Here is a 21,922-nt window from a genome sequence, read left to right on the forward strand (position 1 = left end):
TATATGGTGTTTTTCACTTCTCACTTTTCACTTTCACTTCTCAGAAATGGCGGCGTACGCTGTACCACATATGACGTCATAACTCCGTGACCTGACCTGACCCGGTCAAGTTTCTTGCACCACACGATGGCCAATACTTGCCCCAACATGCATGGGAAGTTTCATGACGATCCATCAAACAATGTGGATAGCATCAGCAGAAAACCTCGGGACTCGGTACACACTTCGTGAAAATCCGGCCGGAGGCTGTACCTCTTATGACGTCATAACTCCGTGACCTGACCTGACCCGGTCAATTTTCTTGCACCACACGATAGCCAATGCTTGCCCCAACATGCATGGGAAGTTTCATCATGATCCATCAAACAATGTGGGTATCACCGGCAGAAAACCTAGGGATTCGGCGCACATGTTTGGTAACTGTCGGCCGGAGGCTGTACCTCTTATGACGTCATAACTCCGTGACCTGACATGACCCGATCAATTTTTTTTCGGCAAAAGATGCGCAAAGGTTGCCCCAGAGGGTATTGAAAATTTCAGCCCGCTACGACAAGCCGTTTAGCGTGCACTTCGAAAAAACCTCAGGGGGGGGGGGTTGATACAACCCCCCCCCTAGGCGTTCTAGGGTTAAATTTGCACCCTCATATTTTATTTTTCGTTGAAAACTGGTGTAAGGGGTTGTGATGGGCGGGGAAGCCAGCTGTGGCAAGGATTTTTTTCTCCGAACAACGGTTTCCGAGATATAGCCTCGGGCAATTCCTGGAGGTCGCGCTGCAGCTCTATGTTTGGCGGCCTATAACTAAAAAACTATTGGTTTTCTACGACAAAAACTTTATATGGTTCAACTCACAATCAGACGACAAACATTTTGGCTATCTCGTATTTTCATTTTTCGAAAATTTTGATCACGTGACCTTTTGACCTATTTTTCGAAGAGTGACCTTGATATTTTCCCCACTGAAAGTTGCAATTTTGTCTGATGACGATTAAAGCCTTATCGATTGTCACTCATATGCGAAAATAAAAAAAGTGGATATCGCCCTGCGTTGACCTCAGGTCAGGTCATTTTTATGACCTGTCCATTATTACGAGCAGGAGCGACAGTGAGATCTCGAGAATAAATCAAGATAGCGACAAGCGGTAAGCGTTGCAGGGTACAAACGGATAAGGTCTATAATTTTAACTGAGGTCATTTTCAGGTCAGGTCAAAGATGACGTCACAGGAGCAAAAAGGAAGTCAAAATTGCGGCACTACATATATATGAAGTTTTTCTCGAATAACTTTCAAGGTATCCCAGCTAGGAACAAACCAATAGCACCATCGTGATCCTCTCGTCGATCCGCATCGAAACATATGTATGTTGACCTCGAAAGGTCGAAAGGTCAAAAGTTGACCTTAGGTCACGTGACGAGCGGGAGCGACAGCGAGATCTCGAGAATAAAGCAAGATAGCGACAAGCGGTAAACGGTGCAGGGTACACACGGATAAGGTCTATAATTTTTACACAGGTCATTTTCAGGTCAGGTCAAAGATGACGTCACAGGAGCAAAAAGGAAGTCGAAATTGCGGCACTACATATATATGAAGTTTTTCTCGAATAACTTTCAAGGTGTCCCAGCTAGGAACAAACTAATAGCACCATCGTGATCCTCTCGTCGATCCGCATCGAAAGATATGTATGTTGACCTCGAAAGGTCGAAAGGTCAAAAGTTGACCTAAGGTCACGTGACCTAAGGGCACTTGTCGATTTGCAGGGCACTTGTCGATTTGTCGTGGAACGTCTGAATCCACATCGAGCTCTGTCAGTGGCAATCACATCGACGTCAGTTCAATTTAGCAGCAACATGTCAAGGTTTTGGTCTAGATTTAGGGCTTTCCACAAAAATATAGAAATAGACTAGTGCCGAGTTATCTGTGAAAAAGTGACTCTTGTTCATTGCTCATGTAGGGAAGGAAATCAATGATCCAATATATATATTTTTTTTAATCAACGCCTCCTTTTGTCCAGTTAGAACTTAAATCATAAAGAGCTTCACTTGGATAGCGTGTTTTTATGCTTATAAAATGTCAGTCCTATCTTTTCAAACTAACTTGACGCACTCCTTTCCCCATATCTTCCGGTAATACGAAGTCATACGCGCTACAATGAAAGCCTTTCTGCATACCTAAACGTTTTCTTGTGCATACACTGAGAAAAATAAAAACTCCCTATAAAAAAATAAAGGGAGTTTTAAGGGTGTATACACTCTCTAAAAGACCCTTTTACGGGTCACATGACTCTTGAAAGTGAGTTTTATTCCTATGACGACTCTTTTCAAGGTGTATTTTCAGAGTGTCAAGGAGAAATAGGGGAGTCATGGAGGGTGTCAACACCTTATCCATTAAAGGGTGTATTTTTGACACCCTTTAAAAACCCCCTTCACAGAGTCCGTTATATTTTCTAGGAGTTTTTTATAGGGTGTCAAGCGGATGAGGGTGTTTTAAGGGGTGTATATATTAAACCTTTTAAAAGGGTGTATTTTTGATACCCTATAAAATTCTCTTTACAGAGTACAATATACTTTTAAGGGTATTTTATAGCGTGTCAAGCGAAGACGATGGTGTTTTAAGGGGTGTATATTTTACCCCCGAAAAAGTGTATTTTTGAAACCATACAAAACTCCCTTTACAGAGTCCATTAACTTTCGCATCATGGGCGGGGCATTTCTCATAACACGGAGAGTTGGGTTGATACGACCCCCCAGTACGTATACCTAGGATTCAGCTAAGGGGGCAGAGGAATCCCGGGCCCCCTCCACAGAGGACCCCCTCCAAAGAGTCCCCTCCACAGAGGGCCCCACCCATGACAGAAGGCCCTCACCTATAATAGAGGGCCCCCTCCACTGAGGAGTCAGAGGGGCCGCGGTCAGACACAGACACCAGCGGCCATCCACAGGCGGCCCCAGGCAGCAAGAAGGACCCTGCAGCTGTCAGTCCGGTCAGAGGGCCCCAGGGCAGGGGCGCGGGAACTACTTTCAGACTGGGGGGGGGCACACCATAATAGAGATCAGCCTGGGGTACCCCCAACTCTAGTTTTCTCACCGGTTTAAGGCCACTGATTTTTCGTCCCTTGGCTTTGTCAACAAAAAGGAAACATTTGCAAAAAAAGTGCAGTATTTCGTCTCAAAGTTGTGGGCGCACCGCCCCTGCACGGCCCCAGAGTTGGGGGGGGGGGGGGGAAGCTGCTATGGAGGACCCCGACCGTCCCAACGTGACCCCAGGGACTCCTGCGAATTTCCCTAGACTCTGACGCGACTCCGGCCAACGTGGGGCCCCCGGCCCGCGGGGCCCCGACTCCATCCCGGGCCCCGAAAACACTGTGGGGGCTCCGGTCCACCCCCCCTTTAGTACGTCCCTGTTTTCGCTTGCTTTTTTTACCAGCATCTGTCGTCTCAGTTGTATTGGCCACATGATGGTTGCATGTGACAAGCGCTGAACTATTTGCTGGCCAATTCCCCCCGATATTATTGGCTAATTTTTAGCTCTACCTATTTGAATTTACATTATAATTTTAAATGAACTTTTCATTTATATTTATTTCAAAAATATTTTATTATTGAAAGTGAGATATATGGTAAAAGCGATAATTTATTTTAAAAACATTTGTTATATCAGGCGGCGCTGCGTGACGCTAGTTTCCGATTTGTTGTGATGGGTTGTGTCGCGACACGTGTTTGTTGTGGCGGGTTGATCGAAGAATGAGATCTATAAGATTGAACCGCTGAAGAAAGGTACGTATTTCACTTGTCATGCTATTTGTCCTGTTTTTTTCGCATTAGATCAAGATCATTCAATTCGCCTGTCAAATGATTGTTAAGCACGCCGCCTCTCAGTGCTGGTGCCAGTGCCCAGACTGGAAAACATCCATACACTACGCCGGACGCCCGTGAGACCCTCATGTGCCGAAATTCGATGCAAGCAATTTTGCGGTGAAATTTCTGCATCATTTGCCCTGAAAGTTGGGTGCATACTCAGTGGCGGATCCAGGGGGGGGGGCAAAATGGGCATTTGCCCCCCCAAACGGCATGATTTTAACATTACGCCTATGGACGATGCATGGAAAGAATCAATAAATTTTTATGGTTTGCCCCCCCCCCCAAACCTCTGAGCTGGATCCGCCTCTGTGCCTACTTGTGCCGAAGTAAGCCACTTCTACATAACAATAAAGCATGTGCACATCTACCTACCGACGAAGGCTATGTCAACCAGGAATGTTCGGGGGCCTCGGACGCTCTCCCCTGTTTGAGAATCTGAATCAGTTGATGTTCCCATGAAGACCCAATACCACAATGCGCGTGTCACACTAGCGTCATGCTGTGGCAAGTTCAGACCCTCTTCAGACCAGCTCGCAGGGCGAGTCTGCTGCTAGATTGACCAGCGTGCTGAAATATCTGGTGACCACCATTCGCAGTAAAATTTGGTAAATGTCAAGATAAAGTCCTGAGTAGATTTCAAGGATAATTTTTTCATATTCTTACAGTATTTGACATCCTAAATCCAAAAATGATCTTATATGCCTAGCAAATAAAAGAAAAAATCAAACCTGACCTAACCTTACCTACTTACCTATAAACTACCAACCCACACCCTACAAACCTACAACCTAACAACCTACAACCTACCAACCGACAACCCTAAACCTACAAACCTACAACCTAACCTAACCTAAAACCTAACATTTCTGTTGTTGCATGTTTGTATCAACAGTGTCACAATTGTAGTTAGGAGCTCAGCTTGAAAAATACCTAAAATTCTGCTGCAGCCCTGCGCCAAAAAATTCAGCGGCCACCATGCACTGAATTTGGTGCATGTGAAATTATGCCAGACATGCGCTCAATTTTTCGGCGCAATCCCACCACTACGCCGGAGATATTTGGCATAATGTGTATTTTCCCAGTCTGGCTCAGTGCCAGAATGTGACACGGTTCTTATTTAGTTTAGAGCCTAGGGTGCAAAATGGCTATTTGGTATTGTAGTTTTTTTCTTCAAAGTTCGACCCTCATTGTAAGCGTCTTCTGAACACAGCATGAAAATTGCTGACTGATTTAACTGAGAAAACTGGTGAGTGCACTTTGTATCAGTATTGGAGCTATGAATAATAATTTCAAAATAAGATTTTAACAATGATAAAATGCTGTTATGTTAATCAAAGTGTGGCTAACCAATAAGTATCCCTGCAAGGTTGTAAATGTAAATACGAGATGCAATTCTGGGAAAATAGGAACCAAACAGTGACTCAAAATTACATTTTTACTTGGGTGTCAGAGGGGAAAATTATTCAGTGGACAGGGGAAGAGGGTGGAAAATTTTGGGTCCGGCAAACCTAAAAAAAAACAGATGGTGGTAAAAATGGAAGGAAAATGAATTGATAGCATGCATTTCCTCACAAATGCAGTAGGATGTACCTTCTAATGTGTGAATCAATATGTTGTTTAGACCATCTATGGAAATGCTCTTTTTTATTGAAGTTGAGAGTGGAAAATTGTCTTCTTTTGAATGTCATTTCCCACAGAAATCAACTAGTTCTAGGACACTGGAGTCTGGAACCAGGTAGAAATAATTTTGATTAAAGTTGATCGTCTGTGAAATAAATGTGCGCCATCCAGTTTTCTCAGTAATTCAGCCAGCAATTCTCGTGCTGTGTTCAAAGAGACGATTACAGTGATGGTTGAACTTAGTACATATACAAAAGGTCTGCATAGGTTTAAGCATGGATGAAGTATCCATCCATGGCTTAAGGTTGTGAGGTTGTAGGTTGGTGGGTTGTAGGTATGTAGGTTGGGTATTACTATAGCAGGCATCTTACATGCTGCCAACTGTTTGAAGAAAGTTGCTTGGCTTCAGTTCTTGAGATACTTATATGAAATTGATCATAAAAGTCTCCTAATTATTCATTTTTTAGAATTAGGTAAACAATCAAACTTCACCTAAGCTTACCTTCTAACATACAACCTAACAAACTACAAACTTAACATCTACAATGCGTAGGTAACTTAAAATGATATTCATGTAAATGTCTCAAGAACTGGATCATAGAGACTTTTCACAAAGTGTAGTTTAGTTTTCAAATGACCTTTTCCTCGATAATTAATTGAAAATGCAATAAAAAACAAATATATTGTTTGGCAAATTTTCGAACGCAGTTCATTCTCAAGCCACATGAAACAATTGACAATTGTTTCATGTGGCTTGATAATGAACTGTTGTTCGAAAATTTGCCAAACAATATAATATTTGCTTTTTATTGCATTTTCAATTAATTATCGAGGAAAAGGTCATTTGAAAACCAAACTACATATATCAAGATGTTCCTCGCTAGAGCACTGCATACTATTTCTTCATGCTTTTCACAAAGCATTGACTGCATGTAAGATGCCTGCTACACATGTACGTTAGTTTATGCTTGGGTAAATGTATGAAGGTTGTGACTGACAAAATATGTAGACTATGATGATGTCACTGGACATATGCTCCTAGTCCTCCAGTTTCCTTTGACTAGACTCAGTTTTATGCTCATTTATGTCAGTCTAGTGTCTACACCTTTCTAGGCGCAAGTTCAAAAAGGTAAAGACCAAATTCAAAAAGTTTATGTTCGAAATGCACGTGAACGTTTTGAATTTGGTCTTTAACTTTTTGAAATTGCGCATAAAAAGGTGTAGATGTATTCTTTTTTTTTTTTTTACTTATTTGTATTTGTTTCAACATTCCCAGATCTGGGCCCGTATTCAGGTCGACGGCGTAACTTAAGTTTTACTTAAGTTGCGCAAATGCGTAAGTAGTTTTTGTATTCAGGTTGACGGCCTAAGTATCATTTTGGCGTAAGTACATACTTAAGTAAAAATTGTTCAATTCCAGACAACTTACGTAAATCTTGCATTTTGGTATTCAGGTCGAACGGCGCACGTAAGTGAGGCGTATATTTGGCATTCATGTCAAATCTACTTACGATTGGCGTAAGTATGTCCATTTGTTTATCATTGTGAAGTTACGTGTGCTCCGGAGGACACGTAAGTCATTTTTTGAATAGAATAGAAGCTTGAATCACGCATTTATGAATGTATGTGCATGCATTCATGCATGCATGTTTGATGACGTAGCTTCGTAGCTAATTAGTTACATATTACTTAATAAACTTTCACTCGTTTTTATCTTAAAATCTTAAAAATATATCTTAAAATGTATACACATATTAAAATAAATATATATATTACATATATAAAAAATATATACACATATTATGACGTCTTTTCCGGCCGACGTATGGTGGCTAGGAAATTCATTTGTTGAGACACGAGCCGGTGTCAAATTAACAGTGTAAAATTTTTCCGGTATTAGCCTGGAAAATCACAGTTAATGAAATCTGCTAATTTTTCATCCTGGCTCATAATTTTCATCTTTCAACACAAATGCACCAAATCCTTATTCAAATCGGTTAAAATGTCCCAAAATAATGTTAGAAGGTTAAAAACTGCACCTATCATGAAAACCACAAAAAATATACATGATAAATTATACGCACCTTCCTTTCCAATCAGTAATGATAGTAATGACAATGACACATGGAAATATCTCAGCACAGTGTATGTATCATGCGCTTCGTGATTGCCTCGATTAAAAAAAGAAACAGAACAATAAAAAGGTGTAGGTAAGTGCAGATAAATACACTCGATAATACAATATTATCAATCAAATAATGTCTAAAAATTAAAATTAAATTAATTTATTGCTTTTGTATAAACATTCCCTGAAGAATTGCATTAAACTAGTTCTACAACTGAATGATGAAATTAGGATGAAAAAGCATAAAAAAGGCCAGGCTGAGGATGAAATTTTCCAGGTAACCGCGGGGATCTCTCACGCCTTCATGAAGTTTCCAAATCATCTGCTGTTTGGATTAGCATGTTAAATGGATCGTTCTCCATGTTTGCTGAAGATATAATCGAAAAATCTTGAATATTAGGGAAATTATAGCTGTTTTCTTACAGAGTGTCCGAGGATGAAAAATTCTTCGATTTTTAGTCACCAGTCGAGAATGCTTGTAGGGAGTCTAGTCAGTATTTTTATGACTGTAATGCATTTTTTAGAAGATAAGACACTGGACTTCGTTATAAGATACATACAAACTCTTAGATTGCTGTTGATATAAAAATATTGCCTTTCGAAAATGAACAAAAATTTCATCCTCGGACTGGTGTCCAGGCTGCAACATGGACGCAAGCTATCTCATGATTTGATGAAAGATATGGCAAATACTATACATATGTGACAGCCTCTATCATTTTTGAACTGTGTGGTGCAAGTTTCTTCCGATTTGATGCCATGCAGGCTGGGTAATGTCTCGAGGGAAATTGCACCTCTTACGGTGTCGGGGGCCGGGTTCGGTTTAATGCAACGCAATTATTTAGTAGCCGCATTTGCTGGCGCCAGCGTGACAAACTACGGCGCAAACAACGCGTCGCGTGCCTTTCGTTTTCAGAGAGGGTAATGATCAGGATATATATAAGCAACGTAATGATAATGCGTCGCTGGGTAGCTCTCTGAAACCTGGTAGGTATTTTTATTTTCAGAATTATTTTAATTTTACATTGTGAAGAAGTTTTTCACCTTCAACTCGAGCACTATCCTCTCTGAACAGAGAAGATGGTGCTGATTGTTGCCCATAACTTGTGAATAATGACCATAGGTCCATACTGATACGATGAAATTTTAGCCCATTTGCTTATATTTTCAACGTGTGCCCATCTAAAACAATGTTTCTGCATTTATTTGATGAGTCTGTCCTGATTATCATCTTTTCAAAAAACTGTCCCCATTTCTGCTTGTACCTGGATACCTACCTTCTTACCCAATGACTCGGATATGATGATATCAGACATGCAGTCTTGTCAAACCATGTGCTAGGTAGCTAATTTTGAGAATGAATTGACTGCAGGAATATTCATTCATAAAAATCATCATTGCATGTTAAGATCGGTCAATTTTTTTCTTCACTGACTGGTAAAAAACAAAACTTTTTTCATCTGCACAGGTAACGGTGAAGTAAAAATTTTACACTGCAAATTAACCGGCGCCCCGTTGGGGTCTGCCGAGCCACGCGCCCTGCTGGGGGGGGGCAATTTGCCCCCTAAGATCTTGAGAACCACGCGACATAGCGACAAGCGGCAAACGGTGTTGGATAGCCCCAACAGGGGCCTATCTTGTGACGCAAGTTCATTGACCTAGGTCAAACCGATGACGTCACAGGTCAGGTCAAATGTCGAATTTTCACCGTTTACAGGCATTTCAAGAAATGCGTTGTAAAATCGAGTAAAATGCATTTCATTGAAGATCATCGATGGAAAAATGTTCGACAAAGCCACAATCTTGGGGAAATTTTCTGGACCTGGAAACAGCTCTCAAACGAAAGGAGAAACATGGAAAACGATACAGGAAGAAATGCAGGCGGCAACCGCGATCAGCCGTACCACTGATGACTTGAAAAAGAAGTGGAACGACTTGAAGCTTCAAGCCAAGAAAGATGTAGGCAGGTACAAGGCCGAAACAAAGAAAACCGGCGGAGGACCTCCACCGCCACCTCCCAACAGCCTGAGCATTAAGATAGTTGAAGTGATCGGGGAGGAGGCAGTTGACGGTGTAGTGGGGGGCGTGGACACGTCGGAAACTGTGGAAGATGTAACCAACGGCGACCATCCAAGCACTTCGCAGCTTCCACCGAAGAAACGTCCGCGAAGGGGGGAAGGGGAAGAACACCGGTCCCGGGTGGAAGCTATGCTGGCGGTCCAGAAAGATATTCTGGAGGAGCTGAAGAAAATCACTGAAGAACAGCGCCTGCAAAGCTTCGCCCTTAAGCGAATCGCATCGGTGATGGAATGGCGACTGGGTGCAGGAGACTGTGCTCCAACTATGTCCCACACCAGCCTGTAAATGAGAGCGGGCGGAAAGCTTGTTTGAGATTGTTACTACGTGTCGTACCTACATGTTTCGTCTATTTCTCTGGAATACAACAAGCCATACTCGTATTTAGCTGACTTATCACGCGCATTGGAAGAGTTCGGAGAACTACGGCCATTGAAGGGGAGGGGGGGGGGGGACGAATGTCGACCCCTAAGATCTCAGCTTCTATGGAAGCTTTAGAGACGAAATTTGGAGGATGCATGTGGGGGCGGGGGAACCCTACTGTGCCCATTGACATCAAAACTACAAATGTTCAAATGGACAATGGTTGCCAAATTCGACATTATCTCCAAAAAATATCCTAGTACCTAACATGATGGGCTCGAAAAGTGAACTAAGGTCGTCTTAGGTCAAGGACATTGACCTGATCTTCACTTGACCTTGGCACAGGACACCACAGGTCATGGGAGGTCCCCTACAGTTTGTTCGACAACGACTTTAGATAGAGATAGGCTAGAGCAGTGAAAGTACCTCAGATGTGTTCAGCTCAACTATACGGATCGACTGATATGCAAAAATACCTTTTTTGGTCAGGTCATGAGATTGACATGAGGTCAACTTTTCAAAATGACCTGTCAATGTCAAATTAGAGTGAATTTGACTCGACGGCTCGACGAGAGGAACACGATGCTAGTAAAAGTAATGTCGTTACTCTCTTGAGTCAACAGTTTTTACCGAAAACTTTTTTTTATAAAAATGATTATTTTTAGTTTTTTTGCCCTATGGAGGCTTAACTGTTGACCTGAAGTCAAATCTTAGGGCACAATCTAGGCGTTAAAAAGGCTATCGAATGCGCTTTCCTGCGGCTCTGTAGCTCCTCTATTGGTGGTCCAGAATTATGCGTCGGTTTTTCGAAAATTGTTTGAAATAGGCGAAATTTGACCTTTGATGACCTCTGCTGACCTGACTTTTGACCTGACCTTAACATGCCAGTGGTATTTCCTTGCTTATTTTTGCTGCTCTTCCAGGAGCCAAGTTAGACGGGGGCCTACAAACGCCTCCCCCCCCCCCCAGCACGAGACGGAAAACTCAGACCACCAGCACGGCGAGGGTTAACCCTAGGGTTTCCTAGGGTTAACCCTCGCTCTAGGAAACCCTAGGGCTTCCTAGGGTTTCGGCGAGGGTTTCCTAGCTCGGCCACTTCGAAAGTTATTCGAGAAAAAAATCTCTTCATATCAGGCGCCGCCATTTTGACCTCTGTGACGTCATCTTTGACCTGACCTGAAAATGACCTTTGTAAAAATTGTAGACCCTGCCCGTGCGCACCCCATGCCGTTTACCACTTGTCGCTATCTTGCTTCGTTTTCGAGATTTCAGGGGGGCGGTCATCCGCCCCCCCCCCCGTCGGTTCTAAGTTGGCGCAGACCCCCGTCGGTGCGCGGTTTAAGCTGCGAATGGATGCTTGGTGAGAATGCATTTATCACAATTTAGCCATAATGGTGTTAGTCCGGCAGTGGCGGTCGCAGGGGGGGGGCCATCAGGGCCATGGCCCCCCCCCCCCAAAGGCAAATCAGGGGGGGCCATCATATCATTTGCCCCCCCCCCCCAAACAACCGATGGGCCCCCATGGGCGTATGGGGCCCTGGCCCGTATTCGATTGTCACGAGGCTCGAGAAACCCACGCCAGCTATTAACAGCTCCTATACCGGTCTTTGAGGGTCCTACACTCACCTCTGAGGGCCCTTCAGTGGCGGTCAAGCGCCCACATTGACCGCTGAGGACCCACGTCGACCTCTGAGGGCCCTCCACTGGCCTTTAAGGGCCCCTAAACCGGTCTCAGGGGCCCAACCGGCGGCTGAGGGCCTCACACAGGCTCTGGTGGCCTCATTTCTGTCTCAAGACTAGCCTTTAATTGCCTCTGAGGGCCCCGCACTGGATTCTGTAGACCCGATGTCGGCCACTAAGAGCCCGGATCGACCTCTGAGGGCCCCTCTTGGTCTTTGAGGGCCCTCCGCTGGTCTCTGGGGTCCAACGCCGGCCTATGCCGGTCTTTTAGGGCCCCACACTGACCTCTAAGGGCTCCATGCTAGCCTATAAGGACCCACATTAGCCTCTGAGGCCCCCCGCACTGGATTCTGAGGACCCAATGCCAGCCTCCAAGGGCCCGCATCGGCCTCTGAGGGCCCATCTTGGCCTTTAAGGGCCCTCCGCTGGCCTCTGGGGTCCAACGCCAGCACATGCCGGTCTTTTAGGGCCCCACACTGACCTCTGAGGGCCCTATGCTGGCTTGTAAGGACACATATTAGCCTCTATGGGCCCCGCACTGGATTTTGAAGACCCGATGCCGGCCTCTAAGGGCCCGCATCGGCCTCTGAGGGCCCATCTTGGCCTTTGAGGGCCCTCTGCTGGCCTCTGGGGTTCAACGCCGGCCCATGCCAGTCTTTCCGGGCCCCATTCTGACCTCTGAGGGCCCCATGCTGGGCTGTAAGGGCGCACATTAGCCTCTGAGGGCCCCGCACTGGATTCTGAACACCCGATGCCGGCCTCTTAGGGCCCGCATCACCTTTGAGGGCCCATCTTTGGCCTTTGAGGCTGGCCTCTGCAGTCCAACGCCGACCCATGCCGGTCTTTTAGGGCCTCACGGCGGCCACGCTGACCTCTGAGGGCCCCATGCTGGCCTGTAAGGACCCACATTAGCATCTGAGTGCCCAAGTCGGTCTCTGATGGTCTCAAACTGCCCTTTGCAGGCCCTGTACTGGTCTCTGAGGGCCCTAAACTGGCCTCTATATGCCCCCAACTGGCCTATGAGGTCTCTACACCGGCCACTGATGGCCGTTTATGTTCTATGGGGGCCCAAGACTTACCTTTGGGCGCCACGCATTTGCTTCTGAGGGCCCACATCAGCCTCTGGGGCCCCATCTGGGGCCTTTGAGGCCCTTCGCTGACCCTTGGGTCCAACGCCGGCCTCTGGGGGTCTGACACTGTTCTCTAAGGGCCACATTGCAGCCTCTATGCGATAGGTATCGCCGAAGCGTTATCCATGGGCCTATTAGTGTAGGAACCACGGGTGCAGTGGGTGAAGTTGCACCGAAATAAACATGAAACACTTTTGTCACTCAGTCCGGCCTACGAAATAAACATGAAACACTTCTGTCACTTTGTCACTAAGGAATTCAAGCAATGTCGATGGTAATAGCAAATAAAGCAATCGAGTTTCCATCCATAGCCAATGGGAAAATACCGTAGGTAGATTATTTACTTACGCATTAACTTAAGTATGTCAACCTGAATACCAACTGGCGTAGGTTTTACTTAAGTTTTTGACCAGAATACCAAACTTACTTACGCTGTTCGACCTGAATACCAAATGGCGTAAGTAGATGGCTTCGGCGCAAATAATACTTAAGTATGTCAACCTGAATACAAATTTTGTACTTACGCAAAAATATGTACTTACGCCGTCGACCTGAATACGGGCCCTGGAGTATGCTGTCAAGATTGGCAGGAAATCAGCGCAATGCGAGTGGGCACCTCCCCATTCTGAGTGTGCTGAGTGGCTGGAAATCCCAGCTGTGACTGCTGCGGGAGCATGACTGCTGTCGGCTTGAACTGCACACCGTGGATGCCTGGGGTAGGTATGTATACGTGTTGGTACAATTTCTCACTGCCTTATCCGGATTAACCCGCGACCGCCTGGGGGGGGGGGTTGGATCCGACCCCCCCCCCTCCGTTTTTCTTGAATAACTCAAGAACCGCTTACGCTATCAACTTGAAACTTGGCATACCTTCTTCCCCATCAATTTGACGTCTTCTGTGTAATTTTTAAGAAAAAATTTCATTTTTTTTTAGATATATCGATTTTAGTGATGTAACTACATGGCGTTTTTAGTCAAAAAGTGGTAAATGTTTAAAAAATCGCCAAAAATCAGGGTTTAAAGCAATTTGCAAATTAAGGACATGAATAAACGCAGCTTAACGAGTTCTTTAAAATGGCTATCTCGGATTTTCCATAAAATGCGTTTTTCACCCCTAAAAATTCAAAAAACTACATTTTTTGGAAAACAGCTAATAAAATCCAAAATTTTGAGAATTTCCAAAAAACCGGAATATATGTTATAGAGCTCTGTTAGAACATTAGATGTCCCAAATTTCAACTTTCTATCTTGATTTTTGACCCCCAAATTGTAAAAAATAGCTCCAACATGCATAGGGCATGGTGACGTCATAAGCATTTTCGTGAATTAGAGGCACTTCTGAACATCGCATGTGAAAACAAATGGCACCACTAGATTCCTGGGACAAAGCTCGTCTAGAAAAGTGCATTTTTATGTCAAAAATAAAAAGTTGAAAAATTGACCTTTTTTCTCAGCCCTCGTTTAGTTATGTATGGTATAAACGATTTTTTATGCTTTCAATGCACACTTATCACCAGCACAGTGACTTGGGGTCACATATAACCATTACCATCGGATTCGGCGTGAAAAATAAGCCATAAAACATGTGTCGCACGCCCATGTAGCAGAAAGTGAAAACCGTGACCTTTCGTGACCTGACCTGACCTTGACCCGTACTTAGTATGACCCCTATACGCACATGGTACCTTCACTAGGCCTTTGAGGTCATTTTTGGTGAGTTTAGAGCAGCAGCTATCGATTCCGCTGTCCGTAAGCCTAATCATGCAAAACCCCAGAATTTGACCTTTGACCTGACCTTGACCCGAAAGTTGACCTCAATCTTAAAATCTTAAGAGTGCTTTGGGAAGGTCTCGTAGAGACCTTTCGAACGCCGCCTCGCGGGGCTCGATGCGACCATTGGTTCTCGAGATAACAGGGGGGGGGGGGTCGGATCCGACCCCCCCCCCCCCCCCAGGCTGTCGTGGGTACGGAAATAGCCCAGGCGGTGACGGGTTAATGTAATAGGGACAAACTGCTCTTCCCCCAGCATCGATTAGTTGCTTCAGAATAGGAAGTCAAATCAACAATTTTTATTTGAGAAAACTGCTTTTAAATTGAACTTTCAACCTTCAAAACTGTTAATGAGTTGGCATAAAATGATGTCCCATCAGGGGGTGTGGAGCTGGAGCTGCCGGAGCGGGCACAATTTGTCCGGAGCCGGAGCCTTGAAACAATATAGTCCGAAGCCGGAGCCGTCAAAGAAGGGGCAACTCCCGCTCTTTTTTAAGAGGAAAAAAATAATTGACCTAGTTCGGTTTGGCAGTACAAGGCAGTAAAACATGTGGTACGTCACGGGCCATCACGTGAAAAAAAAAACTGAATACGTATCCCCAGTGTTCCACAGTACGCAATCAACCTCCCAGTCCTGTCTGCTCCTCCATCCCCACGTCTACTGCATGCCCAGAACCTGCGGACCGGTCATCAGGTGACGGCCATTGTTTCGCATAAGGGATGTACTGAGTCGGAGCGGCGGAGCCGGCCCATTTTACTCTAAACCGGAACCGCCATGACATTTCACCCGGAGTCGGAGCCGATTGTTTTCTCCGAAGCCGAAGCCGTCTCAAATTTCCACGGCTCCGCATCCCTATGTCCCATGGTTCAGAGTGAGTAAAATGAATATCTACCAAATTTAATTGAAAAATATTCACCGGGTTTTAAGATATTAGACAATTACTTAATACTTTTCTTTATTATTCGGAGGTACACTGTTCCTACGTCATTTGGACGCAATAATTTGGTATCTTCGAAGTGCGGCAGTTGTTGCGCGCGCAGCAGCATATACCACCACTGCTTTACAAAGAAGTTTATATGATATTTTGAAATCACTAGATCTGCGCTGACGTCACACATTCAGAGGGGGTATTCAAATGCATTAGCTCCTCTTAATCCAAAGTACTGCAACTTTGAAATTAAATATTCTTGATTTAAGGTGTTTCTCGATGTTGCGAGCGCCGAAACCGGTGATTGTGAGCCAGGGATCTTAATTTGGCTATCCCAAATTAAAAACTAATAAACCTCGGTCGAGGGGAGGGGGGTGTTGCCCCCCCCCCCTCCCCCATAGGGTTTTATTTTGCGATAGCTCCAAACACGCTGGTGATAAGAGCTGAAACTTGGCATACCTGACCTTTGATTCAAGCCGAATCTTTTGACACCAACCGCATCTTCAGGTCAGGTCAGGTCACTGACCTATGACGTCATACGTGAACCTCTGCACGGTCTTCAGATGTCGCAACTTCGCAACGCCCTCAGTGCCAGAGGAGCTTTCACAGGGAGATGTAGCTTTTAGGACCTAATATCCATCAGAGGTCTCACAACTTGTATATCTCGGATTTTTCCTAAAGTTCACATGAGGTCAGGTCGGTCACGGACCTCACCATTACAAGTCAATGGGGAAAAATGAAAACTGCTATTTTGGCGCCGGTTTGAACGATCTCAAACTAGCTCAACCACACAGAATCGTGGTTCCATGCACTCCTTGCAAGTTGCGATGCTTCACTTTTGCATTGTTGACCTTGCGTGACGTCATTTATGACGACACTAGGGTCATTTCATTATAGCTATTAAATATTGGCGTGAAAATTCCTAGAGTTAATCGTCGGCATGTGTTTTCTAAAGCAGTTTGATGGCCACCTGTATTCCTAATCCTCTCATTCAAAGAAATCGGATCTACCTTAATTTTATCTTCAAGGTTAACCCTAACCAGAATTCCCATTTGACGTCGCGCTGGTTATCGGCGTTTACCATGTGAGTGTTCAGGACATTTTCTTGTCATTTCCCTTTGTTCGGTTATATCCTTGCCCCTTGTTGTCACGTTCACTTCAGTGCTGAAGGCCTGGCTTTTTACTATGCGTTTTCTGCGTGCGTTTTTTGCGGGTTTGCGTTTGTTATAAATAATATAACTTTTACATTAGTTATATACAAAAGTTATTATAACTCTTACATTAACTAAAATTTAATATAAAAAAACATCACAAAAACGTAATATCGTTGTTTTTTCCAGAACGATATTACGTAAAATACGCAAACCCGCAAAAAAACGCACGCAGAAAACGCATAGTGTAGCCAGGCCTTTACTTGATTATTTCTCCCGGGCGACACAGGATGCATGGTGTACTCTAAAACGACTGTGATATTCCCCTCCTTTCAGATTTGGAGCTATGCCAGTATTTGGCTGAGGCTTCGAAGTGTTGGGGCCTTGGAAGATGTGACGCAGCCGTGTGAGGGACGGCCGGCCATCCTTGAAATCGACGAGATCTTTCAGCTGGATATAGAAGACGCTAACATACATAGTAGGTGAAGGCACGAGAAATACGCTTCTCCTATGACAGAGGCGCCTTTTCCCGTTCTGTTTTTCATTAGCGCTTTCACACGAAAGTGAAATAGTTTTGTGCTATTTGTTAAAAATGGCCAAAAACTGAACGCAAGGTCATGTAGGTCATAGTAGTCTTCTAGCCCAGTGAGAGTGCGTGCGAGACTGAGGGCTGTTGACAAATCATAATCAAGACAGAGCGCGGAGCGACTGTCCGCGTCTATCGAGTGCGTCTCTTGCAAATGGGCTATAGGTCTGTGCATGTACATGTGAAGCTGCTCTGCGGTCGGCGCGATTGGTTATAAATAAATTGACTTGCATTCAATTGAACTCTTTACATTTTGAACTCAGCTGATGGACATATATTTTGGATGGGTGTAATGTATATATATATGGATGTATATATATATATATATATATATATATATATATATATATATATATATGGATGTATATATATATATATATATATATATATATATATATATATATATATGGGTGATTTTCTGCCTTTTGAAAATGGGGTGTACAAAAATTAACTTACTCCTTTAAGGGAGTACTTTTTACTCTTTTGAGGGAGTATTTTTTACACCCTCTGACGATCCGGCAGAAAACCACTCCCAAAAAAATCACTCCCTAAATGGGGTCAAATGACTCCTCGGTAAACTCCTATTAAAACTCCCTCAAACGAGTAAAAAATATCCCCTAAATAGGATAAAAAATATTCCCTAAAAGGAGTCACCTCTCCTGGGGAGTATTTTTTACTCTTCTTAAGGGTCGTTTTTACTCTTTTTATAGAGTATTTTTTACTCCTTCTTTGGAGTTTTGATAGGAGTTTATCGTGGAGTCATTTTGACCCCATTTAGGGCGTGATTTTTTTGGGAGTGGTTTTCTGCCGGATCAAAAAGGGTGTCATTTTTTTTCTCAGTGTAGGTATGCACTTTTATCATTTGTTCATCACGGGCGAAAATGAGCTGATTCCTGCGTGTTATGGGTCATTTATAGATATACGGTACTGAAGGCACTCCCATAACTTCCGGTGAATAATAAATAGCCAAACATGAAACAACACCCTGTAACCCAAATCACCCGGCCCCTGGCTTTAAGGAGACAAATATTTATGACCAAAGCCCACACCAGCACCACAAATATACAATATAAGATAACTGACGGTCACGTCACAAGGAGTAATTTCCAGCGGCAGCAGTCGATTGGCATTGGTATATTGGACAACTCAAGACAAATCGCGCACGGCTTATCCCTTAGGTGGTCTGTGTGTAGCGAGTAACGCTAACAATAGGCTAGCATTGCGAAATAGCGTGGGGTAATATGCTCGTTTATAGGGAGCAGACAGCGATTACGTCAAATGAGCCACATATAGCACATAACAATGGCAATTGTTTAACTATGGTATTTTTATTTCTATTTGTAACAACAACGTAGCAGGACTCTCTCTCTACGCACATTGCCTCAGAGATCAATGAAAAAGCATTGTCGATGAAATAAATGGTGTGAAGTGCTTTAGCGAGGAACATAGCGAGAATAGATACGTGAAGAATCATTGACCTTTTCCTCGAAAATGTAAAAACAATGCCAAAAGTTATATTGAATGCGGTGAGCTTTCGGCTACAAGCCTCGTCAAACCAACAAAATGACACGAATGGTATCGTGTCATTTTGTTGGTTTGACGAAGGCTTGTAGCCGAAAGCTCGCCGCATTCAATATAACTTTTGGCATTGTTTTTACATTTTCGAGGAAAAGGTCAATGATTCTTCACGTATCTATAAAAAGCATTGCCCTATTATGTAACGCATAGCTATTCAGACAAATTTACATATCCGGATAGGTCACAATTTCACAAAGCATCCACAAATGTCAAGTTAAGTGGTTCCGGAAATATCAATATTGCATAAAATTACAATAACATCATGACCGTCACATTCTCCTACTATTATAAGCGTAAGGAATGGCCCCCTTGGGGTACGTTCCCTATAATCAGACTGAGAAATGCGTAACCATACATTATCATACAAAATTCCACAGAATTGGACCTTACCAACCAACCAGCAGATCTGACATAGTGGTACGTCCCTTTATCCCTATGTTGCAACTAGTGATGTCAATTACGGAAAATCGTGATACCGAAACCAAACCAAATACCAACTATATCCATGGAAAAATACCGAAACCAAACCGAGATGGGAATATGAGGAATATACCAACTTTTTACCAAATTCTCAGCCTCTTTTACATTAGTGAGGATTCAAAATACCAACAAACTACCAAATGCACTCGCCTTGAAATACCAAATACCAATTTGGTATCGGTTTGGTATCGGTATACCAAAAAGTTGGTATCCGATTGACATCTCTAGTTGCAACGTATGCAGTGAACGTACCCTTTTATAAGCACGTTCCAAGTAAGTGCAGTGGTTCGCTTTGCCTGTCAGGGCCCTAAGGCCAAATCATTAGCTCGGACTCTCGCAAACCGTTCTGTTCCCACTCCACCCCTCCCCACCCCGCACCATTCCCCGCCCCGACACGGTGCCCGCTAGCTCAACATGCCCCCAGGGCCTAAACAGCTGACTGTCAATCGACCGTTGATGGTCACGGGGTGATTGGCTTATGTACTCGTAGGTTCTGTGGGTTGTTTCTAAGCTGCGTGTCATAAATCATTTGGCAGGGCCGCAGGAACAAATGCATGCGGTGGTAAAAAGTAAACATTGGGAAACATGGCAAGAGGAGAGGAGAGGAGAGGAGAGGAGAGGAGAGGAGAGGAGAGGATGGGAGAGGGAGGGACAGGACAGGAGAGGGTGAAAGAAGAGAGGAACGAGGCAGAGAGGACATGGTGGGAGAAGGAAAGCAAAAAGCGAAGAGTGGTTTCTACCACCGGAGCAAATGCTCCATTGAGTCCACTGACTGAGGCAAGGCTATAGAACGACTGAGGTAATTTGGTGGTGTCGGCGTCCGACTGGCACGATTCAGCTGTGAACGACTCTGTAAAAAGGAGTTATGAGCAGGCGAGCTGCTGGTCTTTTCACGCAAATTTAGACTGATTTCGTCTACACTGATGCGTTGGTTGACTAACACACCACTTCGGTGTGATGCTTGCATGCCTTATTACCTATAGTAAAGAGAAAACAATTATAAACTTTATCCACCACCTATGCAAGGTTTGATCGATCGTTCAATCATTAGATATCACGCAAAGTCAAGTATGTAGTATAGTTAGTGAAATAAGAAAGTGCGAGACTCGATCAATCATCACGGAAAATGATAAGTCCATTTATTGCTCAGTTTATATTCGTTCGTGTCTTGCTAATGGAAATGGCATACAATTCCTGAAAATTCGTCATTAGTGGAAGTAAATAAAAGCCAAAAGTTACGTTTGAAGTGCGCTGTATTAACTGTATTAACATTAAATGTCCGTCCGTGTTCCCACAGTTTTTCAGGACATTTTAAACATGGTAGAGTTGTACACGGCAGTAATGTAAACACAAATTTCCACACAGATGTACACGGCAAGGTGCCAACTTACGGTAACATACACTACATGGCGCACAGCAAGGCACAGAGTACACACTACACATTACACAGTATACGCGATCCGTGATACTATCCCTGAGCAAGTGAGCTGGTATGGTTCACGCGTTTTTGCACCTAAGTTTTTTCCTGAATTCTTTTTCTGACGCTGTTTGTGTAGTTTCTATTGGAAGTCGATTCCATTCAGTTGCGGCTCGGTACGGGAAAGATCGTTGTGTAATAGACAGACGCACTTTTGGAAGGTGGAGCCGATTGGTACATGCCAGGCGGGTCACTCGAGTGGTTATGTCTGATCTTTGGTGAAACATCCTTTTTAGAGCTTTGGGGGCGTCGCAGTTATTCAAAGCGCGAAATACTTTTAAACAATCACGCTCCTTGATGAGCTCTTCAATTGTTGGCCACTGAAGCGCACTTAGGATGGGTGTGATGTGCTCATGGCGGCGTGTTCCGGTTACTACACGGGCTGCGAAGTTTATTACTTTCTGAACGCGAGATATTTGGTTTTTGCAGGCCCCACCCCAAACTGGCAAGCAGTACAATATCTGGGAAAAGACGTGTGCCTGGATAATCAGAATAAGAGCCTCAGCAGAAAAGTGACGCCGGAACCTGTTTAAGGACGATAGAATAGAGTAGCAGCGTCGTAAAACTTCTGTAATGTGTTTTTGCCAGGATAACGTTTGGTCTATTTTCACTCCCAATACTTTAATGTTGTCTGAAGGTTCAAGCGAACTTTCACAGAAGTCAAGTTTGAAATCAGAGACTCTCTGCAAAGCTGATGATGTGCCGATTAGAATGAAATCAGTTTTGGCTACGTTCATTTTAAATGAGTTGGTAGTGAACCATGTCTGCACTGAGGCCATTGAAGATTCCAAACGCCTTTTGAACTGGATGAGACTTTCGCTGTCTGTCGGCGAGCTGTCCAAAAGCTGAGTGTCATCTGCATAGCATATAACGCGGCCATGAGGTATACAATTTGGTAGGTCAGCTGTGACTAGACTGAAGAGAACAGGTCCCAGGATTGATCCTTGTGGGACACCGAATTTCACGGGAAGAACCTCAGAACCACCTCGAACCATTTGACCACGACCGCTCAGATAACTTTTGAACCAGTGTGATGGGACGCCGTGCCACGCTAGTTTCATCAAAAGAATTTCATGATTGACGCTGTCGAACGCTTTGCTCA

The 21,922-nt window shown here is 44.1% G+C and overlaps 1 protein-coding gene and 1 long non-coding RNA gene across 2 annotated transcripts in view; one reads left to right on the plus strand and one right to left on the minus strand.

Moving 5' to 3' along the window:
* LOC122374046 overlaps positions 1-21,922 on the minus strand; it is a gene marked incomplete at its 3' end in the record, with an annotated part of 89,408 nt that overhangs the window by 21,802 nt on the left and 45,684 nt on the right. The window lies entirely within an intron of this gene.
* LOC122374045 lies at positions 13,419-17,522 on the plus strand. The gene is made up of 2 exons (XR_006255147.1): positions 13,419-13,565; positions 17,036-17,522. It is a non-coding gene; the product is annotated as an uncharacterized LOC122374045 (long non-coding RNA).

The sequence above is a fragment of the Amphibalanus amphitrite genome, unplaced genomic scaffold, assembly GCF_019059575.1.
Source record: "Amphibalanus amphitrite isolate SeventyFive unplaced genomic scaffold, NRLGWU_Aamphi_draft 001593F_arrow, whole genome shotgun sequence".
NCBI lineage: Eukaryota > Metazoa > Arthropoda > Thecostraca > Balanomorpha > Balanidae > Amphibalanus > Amphibalanus amphitrite.